Below are 11,511 nucleotides of genomic sequence, written 5' to 3'. Positions count from 1 at the left end.
GTTCTGAAAGAACTCCCTGGGTTTACAGTCTTGTTGTGGATGTTTGGTCAGGACGTGTCGTTTTATTAATTTGTTCATTATGCGAGTCTCATTACTAAGCACTTCCCCACACAAAACACATTGTGGGCGCTCCTCGTTCTACGTTTGTATGAAAGAGACAGAAACCTATCGCTGTATTTGCGTTTCATGACAATTGAGCTCAGTCAGAACTTGTGGCTGGCATGAGTCCGTTTGATGACAACGGTGAGTGATGGCGAGTGGGAATAGTGGCTGACAGCGCGTCATCTGCTGCCTGAACGACAGTGAAAGATCCGGTAAACCGCGAAGCACACGTTCATCTCCCTCTCACACTCGCTCAGCTGCCAAACTGAGCAGAGGCCGCTGCTTAAGCAGAAAGCGCAGTTTGCACTTGGCCAAATCAATTCCAGTAATTAATGAAACAATTATAAATGTACACTGACACGTCGCGACCCACCGTGTGTCGCGTCCCATACTTTAAGAAAGGGTGTAGATGAAGGGGAGGAGGCAGGTTAAAGAAGGATGTTTAAGCCTTGAGATAATTGAGACATGGACTGTGTATGTGTGCCATTCAGAGGTGGAATGGGCAAGACAAAATATTTAACTGCCTCTGTTAGTGTTTAAATACTGGAGAGTTGAGACCAAATCACGGACGCTGGACAGAGTGGATTTCAGTTGTAACAAAATACAGTTTTAATGAGTCAAAGATATCTTGTCCCGCAGTTTTACGTGCACGGATCTAATTCATATAACTCGGCAAGGAGCCAGGTGAAAAAGAGGCCTTATACAACGGGTTACATTAATTTTTATACATAGAATAAAGTAGGTGGAGTCCTGTCGTTTCGGTCTTCTGACTGGTTGGTTACAAAGGGTTGGAGGCGGGCCTTGCTCTAGCCAGAGCAGAAGCCCCATTGGTGCACAGCAGAGCCTTATCCTGAGCACCCGACCAGCAGAGGGGATGAGATGTGTGTTTATACAAGGAGATATTTGTGTGTCTGGAAATCTGATACAGGAGAGCAGAGGGGGTCGTGAAAGAAGAGAACAGAGGGGGTCAGTCTTATGGCTGGGTGTATGTGTTCTTACGATGGAATGTCTTTGTTTATATGAGCTATGTGTATGAATATTTATATAACACCTCTGAACGGGGTATGGTTTAAGGTGCCTAGCGCACCGGTTTGAGTCAAGAACTGCAACGCTGCTGGGTTTTTCATGCTCAACAGTTTCCTGTGTGTCAAGAATGGTCCACCTTCTTCCCACAAGCCAACTTGCGCGAGTCGACATGGGCCACGCATAACTATGGCATGCATTCGACACCTTGTGCCTGGATGAATTGAGGCTGTTCTGAGGACAAAAGGGGGGAATGCAACTCAATATTAGAGAGCTGTTCTTAATGTTTTGTACACTTAGCCAGTATATGTAAGCCATGTTTGATGCTTTGTCAACCATCTTAATATGTTGGCTAAAGTACTTTTAAGACACAGCATCCTTAAAGGAGTTTACTAGCTAAGGCTGCCTTGAAGGAGTAATGAAACGATAGCGTCTGCGTTCATTTCCTATGTTGGCCAAAACAAAAATTATAAAAGGGTGTTTGTTAAATTAATCGATTAGGCCCGCTGAGGTTCAATAGAATCTGGGATCGCATAAACGAATGGGAAGTTGTTTTTGCAGGGAGCTATTGTGTTCCTGTTGTTTACCAAACAGTAGCCAGGGTGCATAAGGCACCGGAACAGCTCTGTGGAAATCAAAATGGAGGCCTGATATCCACTTCTCGTTTGTTACAGTATGTTCTCTTGCGGTGTTCTAATCGCTCAGCAGCCTGTTATAATGTCACAACTGAAGGCTCCAATCAATTGAACAAAACATTTGTGGGGGAATTCAAATTCATTCAAGCGTTGGAATAGTATTCAACTTGTGAAACAATAGACATAACTATTGTTTTACCTCCCCCCAGAACTTTCCGGTTGGTGGTTTTAATTTACTAGGACCTTAAGTCTCAATTTCCTGTTACACCTAACAGTCATTTAGCTTCAGTGGGCAGTAACTTCACTGGGAATCTTGGATCATTAGATCTCCTAGCTTGTGTCGGGGAGCATTGCTTTATGTCTGTGTGCATCTATGTGCTTGTGTCTTGTCGTTGGAGTGGATGCCCAGGTGAGACCCACAGAGTACATTCATAGAGGATTCATAAAGAGGGTTATAAACTTAAGTTGCATATAGATTTCAAGCTGTTGTCTAAAGTCTGCCTCTGTCTTGGGCTGTTTTGTGTGATGGAATGTATGTGTATCTTGTCCTGGTGCAGGCAGTGAGGGGGAGAGCAGTGCAGTGTCTAATAATGAGCCTGATGTGGAGTACACTGAAGTGGTACGCTGCCAACCTGTGGACCCTGCCAGAGGTGACCACACACACACACACACACACACACCAGTGTTTCACTCTGGCTACCTCTCCCTCTTATTCCCTTTATCTTGCTCCCTGTTTCTCCCGCTCATAGTGCTTTTTCTACCTCTTCCCTCTCTCATTCTGTCCCTTCACTCATATCGAATCATCACAAGAGGGTTTGCTTTGCCGTCATTATTCAGCTTATAAGACTCAGCGGCATTTCCTGGGGGAGGGGTCTAATTGGCCACAATTAAGCCGTCTCTTCAGTAACCTGTGATAACCATGGTGATCAGGCTTCCAGAAACATCTTCTGGTGAATAAACAGGAAGGAAGCTGAACTAATTGCCAGGCTACTCTCTATGGTACCAACCCCCCTCAATTAGTATACTCTGTTGGCCCCAATGGGTTTGCTATGGCAGTTGGTTGGGCTTATCATTAAGCAGGGGCGCAACTGTGGTTTTAGAAGTGGGGTTGGGGGGTGGCATAATATTTATTTTATTATTATCCAGTTGGATAAACACTAAACAGCCTACGTGACCACTCGGAGACCGCATGGTCCTAAAGCACACAGTTGCCTCCTTTTGTATCACATACCAATGATAAAACTGGTGGAAAGGGGGGGGGGGGCATGCCCTCCCGTCCCCAGTGAAAGTTACGCCCCTGTCCTTAAGTATCCAGTACAATAATTTGCCAAGAGATGGGGAGCATCTGCTAAGAGACAAACAAGTAAATGTGTAACAGTTGTAATGAAGTGATATGTGATGATGGTTATCTAATGTGTGTGTGTGCCCATGAGCAATGATTAAGTGGTACAATTATGTAACAATTAGACATTGTTACATTGTTTTTATGTTCTGCAGTTCCCCTGAGAAAAGGGACAGAAACGGTGTCCAGTGAAGTCCAGAACTCCCCAACCAGAGACTCCAACACCCTGTAAATATGGGTTACATTTATAAAGTGCTTTAAACTAGGTCTCAAAACACGTGATGTTGCCATGGGGATAACTCACCTCATCCACCATCAGTGAGTAAAAGGAGGTAGAAGGTGAAGTATTCATTATTGTATCCAGACCTGCCGGACCAGCGGGCTCTGTATGAAGGTGACTATTTCCTCTTGCTGCTCGCAGGAAGTTCCTGTTTTTAGACACGATCCAAGTTGAATTTGTCAGTGAAGCAGTCCATGTGGAAATGTACCTTTTATCAACCCAAATTTAACATACAACACTTAACATACCCTTTTGTTTGTAACTCTCATCTCTGGTGAATTGGTGAGCGTATAGGATGAGGGTGAGCGTATAGGATGAGGGTGAGCGTATAGGATGAGGGTGAGCGTATAGGATGAGGGTGAGCGTATAGGATGAGGGTGAGCGTATAGGGTGAGGGTGAGCGTATAGGGTGAGCGTATAGGGTGAGGGTGAGTGTATAGGAAGAGGGAAGGGACTGCACTTGCTGCTTTTTGGCATAGTTATACCCCTGCTGTGATAAAACAATGGGCTCTGTTTCAAGGGAACCAATGAGTCAGCAACTGGGCCTGGGCGTCATAACTGTCAAATGAGTCATCATGATGAATACATTCAGAGAATGATTATTATTCAATGCCCCTCCGAATGTGTTCTAATGAAAGAGGAAAGGGAGGGTGATACGCACATCCTGAACTTGAGAATACTGGTGCTGGGATAATAAATAATACATGTAAAGGAATGGGAGGCCCTCTAACACACTGGGGAGGAGTAGTCCCTCATTCCTTTATCAAATGAAAGAGTACACACACAGAGACACAGGTTATACACTGTCATCTCTGTAATGGTCTAGAGGTTGTCCTTCTTCCCTGATCCTGGGTCTTGTTTTCCCAGGTGCACCCGGTGACCATTACCACTATGTAAGTACAGTTTGAGTCTCCGTGTCTTACATTTTACTGTCTGTGACTGAGGCACTGTGAAAACAAACGCACACGGCTAACACACTCAGTAACAACTACTGACCTTTCCTCCAGCTGACAAAAAGGGTGAGGAGTGACAGAATCAAGGCCACGGGGCACACCACCTCCTTCCCTCTCTCCCTCTTTCCCTCCCTCCTTCCCTCTCTCTCTGTGGGCTGTGGGGAATTTGACATAATGAGTCAGGATATGACATGATGGTCTAAACTTAAGACAGTTAATTCACTCCTTGATGGAAATGGAGGAGCAGCCATGATTGTGGGGAGGTGGTTTTTAGTGATAAAGGAATTTCATTGTGGTTTTTTTTTAATGTGTGCAGCTACCCCTGGAGAAATATTGTTTCGTTTTCTGCGAAGCCTTGCTAAAATACAGTGTGGTATTCTGTGAAGCCTTGCTGAAATACGGTGTAGTATTCTGTGTAGCCTTGGTGAAATACAGTGTAGTATTCTGTGGAGCTTTGGTGAAATACAGTGTAGTATTCTGTGGAGCCTTGGTGAAATACAGTGTGGTATTCTGAAAGGTTAAATAAAAAAGTTAACCATATCTAATATAGTGGTCTATGATTATTGTAATATTCAGCATGGCCAGTAGAGGGCAGCATCCTCTTAAAAATACAGTGATGTGTGTACCATAAAGTTACTGCTGCCTTATCCTCCACACAGACATTCGCTGTGGGGAGTTATTGTTGTGTCGGTTCCGCCATCTTGTGACTAAAAGTAGTATGTGTCAGATGGTTTCGAGTCATACGAGCGATAAGGGCCCGTATCTCCAATTCTCAGCTTATCAGCTGATCTAGGTTTTCCATAATGTTATTTTTTATGATTTAAAAAAAGCTATAACTGAAACTAGCTCAGACAGCACTCCTACTCTGAGACGTGTGTCAAATACATAATTCGGTTTTTGTTTATTTTGGAGAGGAGAATCCTATTTGGTTGTTTTTGTGAAACTATAATATATTTAGGCCTATGCCATCTTAAACTTAGAGCTCTTGCAGAGTAACTCTGTCTTCATAGAAACAGATAAACACGCGTCCATTCAACTGTGACGTCTTCGTAGCCCTCCATTGAGTTTTGCTTCCTCGAGTACGGTGCATGATGTCTATTCTGTGTTGTTAACGAACATGTCAGCTAACACCGAGACATACTCTCGTAATCATCTCTCATTGTCTCGACAACAGAACCTACAGTCAATTACCTATCTGTCAGCTAACACGAGACATACTCTCGTAATCATCTCTCATTGTCTCGACAACATACCTCAATACCTCAATTATCTATCTAAATCGTCATTTCCTCTCTTTGATAACCTCAAGGCCATTGTGGAACTGCAATTACACCATTGGCATGGCAACCACAAATAAACGCTCTTCGATCTTAGGCCTATTTACATAATGTCCCTAGCTCTCTCTCTCTCTCTCTCTCTCTCTCTCTCTCTCTCTCTCTCTCTCTCGCGCGCTCTCTGTGTGTGTGTCATCGTGGTCAGAAGCCTGTTAGACTAATTAAAGGACATTAGCAGAATGGCCATAACATCGCTTGAGTGCTTCGATAGCAGGCCTTGTGTTAATGTAATCATGACGCTGTGATTTTGGATGAATAAATTCGGTTAATTTGTGCGCACCATTTTTCACATCTAGAATGGGAAGTGGAATAATATGTTTTGCTGGGTCAGACAAGATGAGAGTAGCCTATAATATGACAGTAATATGACTTATGTACCAAGTAGCATTGTTTTCTAGCTCAAACATATAGCATCATTGGCCCAATGAAATGGCAGGGACCAGGGTAACAGTTACAGTGCTCATGCATCCTTGTATTTGAAATATAATTTGCATATTGACTTACAGATCAAATAAAACAATAGATAAACATCTGGCCACCCTTCACGCCCAGTACTATTGTTCCTGCCCTGTAGGCACTGTGAGTGTTGCTAATACTGGTGTGGAGAGAAACATGTATATTTGTTTTGTCTATCTGTCATTACAGAGTAGCCTACTTAGTACTTACAGTGTGTTTGCATTAATGGAAGTAGATTGGACTGACTGTGAAAACAGGGCGGAAAAGAATTAACTCGCATGATGGTAGTTGAGATGGTGTGGACAAACCAAGTGTGAGCAGAGCAACTGTCAAATCAGTTTGTCAGCCAATCGTGTGACAGATTAGATGACTGTGAGAAGAGCTGGCACCCTTTAATGCGATGTTAGTCATGACACCTGCTAGTATTTGCACATAACACAAATTCACAACTTTTCTGCTTATCTGCCTTTGTTTGGAAGGAAAATACATCTATGTAAACGGCATTACGGTGCCAAACATTTTAAGAATTCTGTTATCTGAAATTAAGCAAGGGAATTCAATTAAACGGACTATCGTGCACTGTAACTAATAGACAGGTGTGAAGTACACCTCTTAGATCCATGCATGTTATTTCTTTGAAAGGTCGATGAAAAGTATTGTCATCTGGGTTCAAAATAAAATTGTGGGCAATAGTAATGAATACAAGAACTTAACAAAGGCTGCAACCTGTCTGAAAGAAGTGCCCTGTCTGCCCTTGCCCACGGGGCAGTGAAAGAATACCAGTTTGTCACTGGTATGCTGGCAGTTAGATTGTTTGTACGTCCTTATCTGGTCTATTTGCATTTATTCAGCTCAACTGTTAAAATGGACTTTGTGTAAGCTTTATTTGCCCTAAGCCATCTTTATTTAAATATATACTGAAAATGCACAATTTATGACTGACTCGGTTGTAGCATATGTATGTCATCAGTGTTTCAGTATTGACCAATACTGTGACTTGCTTTCAGTGCACTCAAGGGCAATACATAGGCAATTAGCTGCAAGAGGTTTTGTTAGTCATCACCAGCACAAGGTCACAATCATGCCTAAAAGATCACAAGGTCTAAGATCCCTCCCAATGTGTTCTCCAATGTCATAAATCTTTTAATAAAAAGGCTCAGTGTAGAGTAGTGCGTTTGTCAAAAATGAAAGGTGAGGAATGAAAAATGAAAGGTGTCCCTTCGATACGAGGTCAAGGAACACACAGCACTTGTCTGTAGATATAGAACATTTGACCTATCACAGGAAATAGTCATCCAAAATCAGTTGAATAAAACATTTAAATTCTGATAGCCTACTATGGACGAGGGACGCGTCTCGGAACACGCATGTATAACTACTGCTGTGTACACCTTTTCAAGTTTCAAGTTTGAATGTCACGTGCACAAGTACAGGGAAATGCTTTTCTTGCAAGCACCAAACCCAGCAATGCCGTAATCAATATAATAATATAATGTAGCGCTAAAAATAACATAAGGTAGAACAAAAACACAAAAATAGGAAATAAGAACACAAGAAAGTAAGAAGCTATACAGGGTCAATTCTATATTCATATTCTGTCCATATTGTCTATACACACCAATATACATATACTGTTTATTTATATTCTGGTCTCTGACATTGTTCGTTCTGATATTTCTTCATTTAAGAAAAATGTTTTGTTTTTTTGGTTTATTACTAGGTATTACTGTACCGTTGGAGCTAAAAACACAAGCATTTCGCTGCACCTGCTTTACCATCTGCAAATCTGTGTAGACAACAAATAAACATTGATTTGAAGTATCAAACATTGACAGTATCAAACATTGTGTAAAAGGTTTTATGCTAGCTTACTGTAAATGTAAACAACATAATACTATATTATTTACCTAATTTTATATTGTACTGTATAACATCAAATGTCAGGGTTACTGAATGGAAACACCAATAATGAATTTAAAAAATGTTCATTGTTATTTTCAATTCATGAAATTGACTTATATTAATTCCCTAAACTGACAGTGTTGAGTTGAATTTAATTAATTACAACATTGCTGGCCATAATAACAACCTGGTATGAGTAAGTGTTGTGTGACGTGTTCAGGAAGTACTGTACAAAGTCTGCGATGGTTAGGTCACAGGAGCTAGCTCATCCCACAGGAGCTAGCTCATCCCAAATAAGGAGCCATCAGCATCCATCATAATTATTTTGTCCAATTCAGGGTTATCACTATGCTGACGCTGCACTGAATACGTTGAATAACCAGTTGTCATGGCTATTTCCCAATAGACCTTTCCTCCATACAGAATATTTCTAGATCCTTGATATCCTTTGTCTCCGTGTATGGACTGTGATGAAGTCCAGACGGGCTTGATACTGATGTCTCTGAATGGAGAGAGACCTGGCACTCGGAATAAAAAATGTTCTAGACAAAACTTTTACTTGTATTGTATTTTTTATTATAGAATGGAATGGGGGGGATGAAACCCTGTTATTCTGCATCAGGATCAGGGAATTACTGATAGGGGGACACACTGCACAGGAAGGTATGACCTCTCTGATATGTTTGCCAAAGTAGCCCCATTACCACCAGGCAAAATGCCAACAGGCACATTGTCTGTATTGGCTGGGAATGACAATGAAAGGTGAAAGGTGCACATTGTTATATTATCAGAACACAGCTTCTATGGTATTATGTAAAGGAGGTGTCAAGCTCATTCCATGGCGGGCCAAGTGTCTGCGGGTTTTCGCTCCACCCTTGTACTTGACTGAGGAACTCCCCTCACCTGGTTGTCAAAGTCTTTTAAAAAACTAAAACCCGCAGACACTGCCCTCCGTGGAATGTGTTTGACACCCCAGATGTAAAAGGTTGTCTATTTTACATGGACCTGATACTATGTTTGAAAGTTATCAAAACACTTAGTTTAGAATATCTACATAAATTCAGTAATTGCATTCTCATATTACTCTGTAAGCTACTGACCTATTCAAAGCCTCTTCTGGCATCTCACCATACATCTGCATGTAGTTAGTTATTGAATTCAACCTGAAGGAGGTTTGTTTGTGACTGAGTGGGGGAAAACACCTGCGGGCAAGGTTCTGACAGATGGGTGTGTCTTGGTGGTACCAAGGACACACCCATGAAACACCCACATCAAACCACACCCCCAATCCAACTCATGTTTGGCTTCTGTCATGGCTAGGGATGTTGTTGTAAAATTTATTCTGATCAATTCTAAATAAATGATATTTAATTACCATAAATATTCCGCAGTAGAATGACAAACTAAATACATATGTAGGCAAAAGCAGCCTCTAGGTAGGTAAATGGTGGTTTCTTCCTTGTTTTCTCTCTCTGGTGGTGGCGCGAATGATGAATAACTGTAGAGTGTGCAGAGGTCGGAGGCTTGGTCACTTTGAGCTGGCCAAATCCAACGTAATAAGAACAGCCACAGACATAAAAATATACCAGGGGTTGCTAGAATGGCTGTCCTCAAAACAGTTTATGGACTTAGGGCACATGTACCATGCACTTTAACCCTACTGTCAGAGTGCTATAGAAACAAACTGATACACTGCATGAACCTTATCACACCAGCAAGATCTAGGATCCAAATTCACCGCGTGTGGGCCTCCCGAGTGTCCCAGGCTGTGTCACAGCCAGCCGTGACCAGGAGAACCATGAGGCAGTGCACATTTGGTCCAGGGTAGGGGAGGGTTTGGCCAGCCGGGATTTCCTTTTCCTATCGCGCTCTAGCGACTCCTTGTGGCGGGCCGGGCGCCTGCAAGCTGACTTCGGTCGCTAGCTGTACGGTGTTTCCTCCAACACATTGGTGCGGCTGACTTCCAGGCTAAGCGAGCAGTGTGTCAAGAAGCAGTGCGGCTTAGCAGGGACGTGTTTTGGAGGATGCATGACTCTCACATGGCGCTCTCCCGAGTCCATAGGGGAGTTGCAGTGAAGGGACAAGACTGTAACTACCAATTGGATATCACAAAATTGGGGCGAATTTTTTTTTAAAGTACAACAACAAAAATATAAGAAAATAAAATCCCTGCATGTTTGCCTTGATGTTCATAGTACTCCATGGACCCATAGCCTCGGAAAGTAGTTTGGGGGTGCTATGTCATCACTGTAGATGGCTATATCAGTCTGCTAATATAGGAATATTGAAGGCCCAGTGCACAACTTTTGTGAAAAATTAAATTAAAATGTAAATATATATATTTTTTGTTTCAGGGGGTGCTACAGCACCCTCAGCGCCCCTACTTCCCGCGGCATTGCATGGACCCCTCTTGCCAGTGGAACCCAGAACAGTACAGTATGTGACCACTTGATTAGGGTGCTGTCCTTTCAGTGCCGCAATTCGAAGGGCTCTCATACGCTTTAAATAACCCTCATCGAGATCTGTCTGTTGCCTACTTCTAATATTCTACTCATCACTTATTATTATTATTATTATTGTTATAATTATGATTAGAAATAGATTCACATCTCACAATAGTGCTCATTTAGTAATTTAATTGATTTTATTTAACCTTTATTTAACTAGGCAAGTCAGTTCAGAACAAATTCTTATTTACAATGACGGCCTACCAAAAGGCAAAAGGTCTCCTGTGGGAAATAAAAATAAATACAATATAAATATAGGACAAAACACACATCACAACGAAAGACAGCACTACACAAAGAGAGAGCTAAGACGACAACATAGCAAAGCATCACCACATGACAACAACATGGTAGCAACACAACATGGTACAAATATTGTTGGGCACAGACAACAGCACAAAGGGCAAGACGGTAGAGACAACAATACATAGAGGAAGCCACAACTGTCAGTAAGAGGGTCCATGATTGAGTCTTTGAATGAAGAGATTGAGATAAAACTGTCCAGTTTGAGTGTTTGTTGCAGCTCATTCCAGTCGCTAGCTGCAGCAAACTGAAAAGAGGAGCGAGCGACCCATGGATGTGTGTGCTTTGGGGACATTTAACAGAATGTGACTAGCAGAACGGGTGTTGTATGTGGAGGATGAGGGCTGCAGTAGATATCTCAGATAGGGGGGAGTGAGGCCTAAGAGGGTAAAGTTAGATCAAAGCTGAATCAATGTCTCACAAGATCACATAATGATTCATAAGTATTTGACATAACAGAACTGAATATAATATCATATACTGTAATATAGTAGGCCTATCTGGGGCGGCAGGTAGCCTAGTAGTTAGAGCGTTGGGCCAGTAACCGGAAGGTTTCTGGATCGAATCCCCAAACTGACAAGGTAAAAACCTGAACAAGGCAGTTCTGTTCCTAGGACGTCGTTGTAAATAAGAATTTGTTCCTAACTAACTTTCCTAGTTAAATAAAGGTTAAA

This window comes from Oncorhynchus mykiss, chromosome 17 (genome assembly GCF_057628025.1).
Source record: "Oncorhynchus mykiss isolate SJ-2025 chromosome 17, ASM5762802v1, whole genome shotgun sequence".
Lineage (NCBI taxonomy): Eukaryota > Metazoa > Chordata > Actinopteri > Salmoniformes > Salmonidae > Oncorhynchus > Oncorhynchus mykiss.
Note: the sequence above shows the minus strand (reverse complement) of the source record.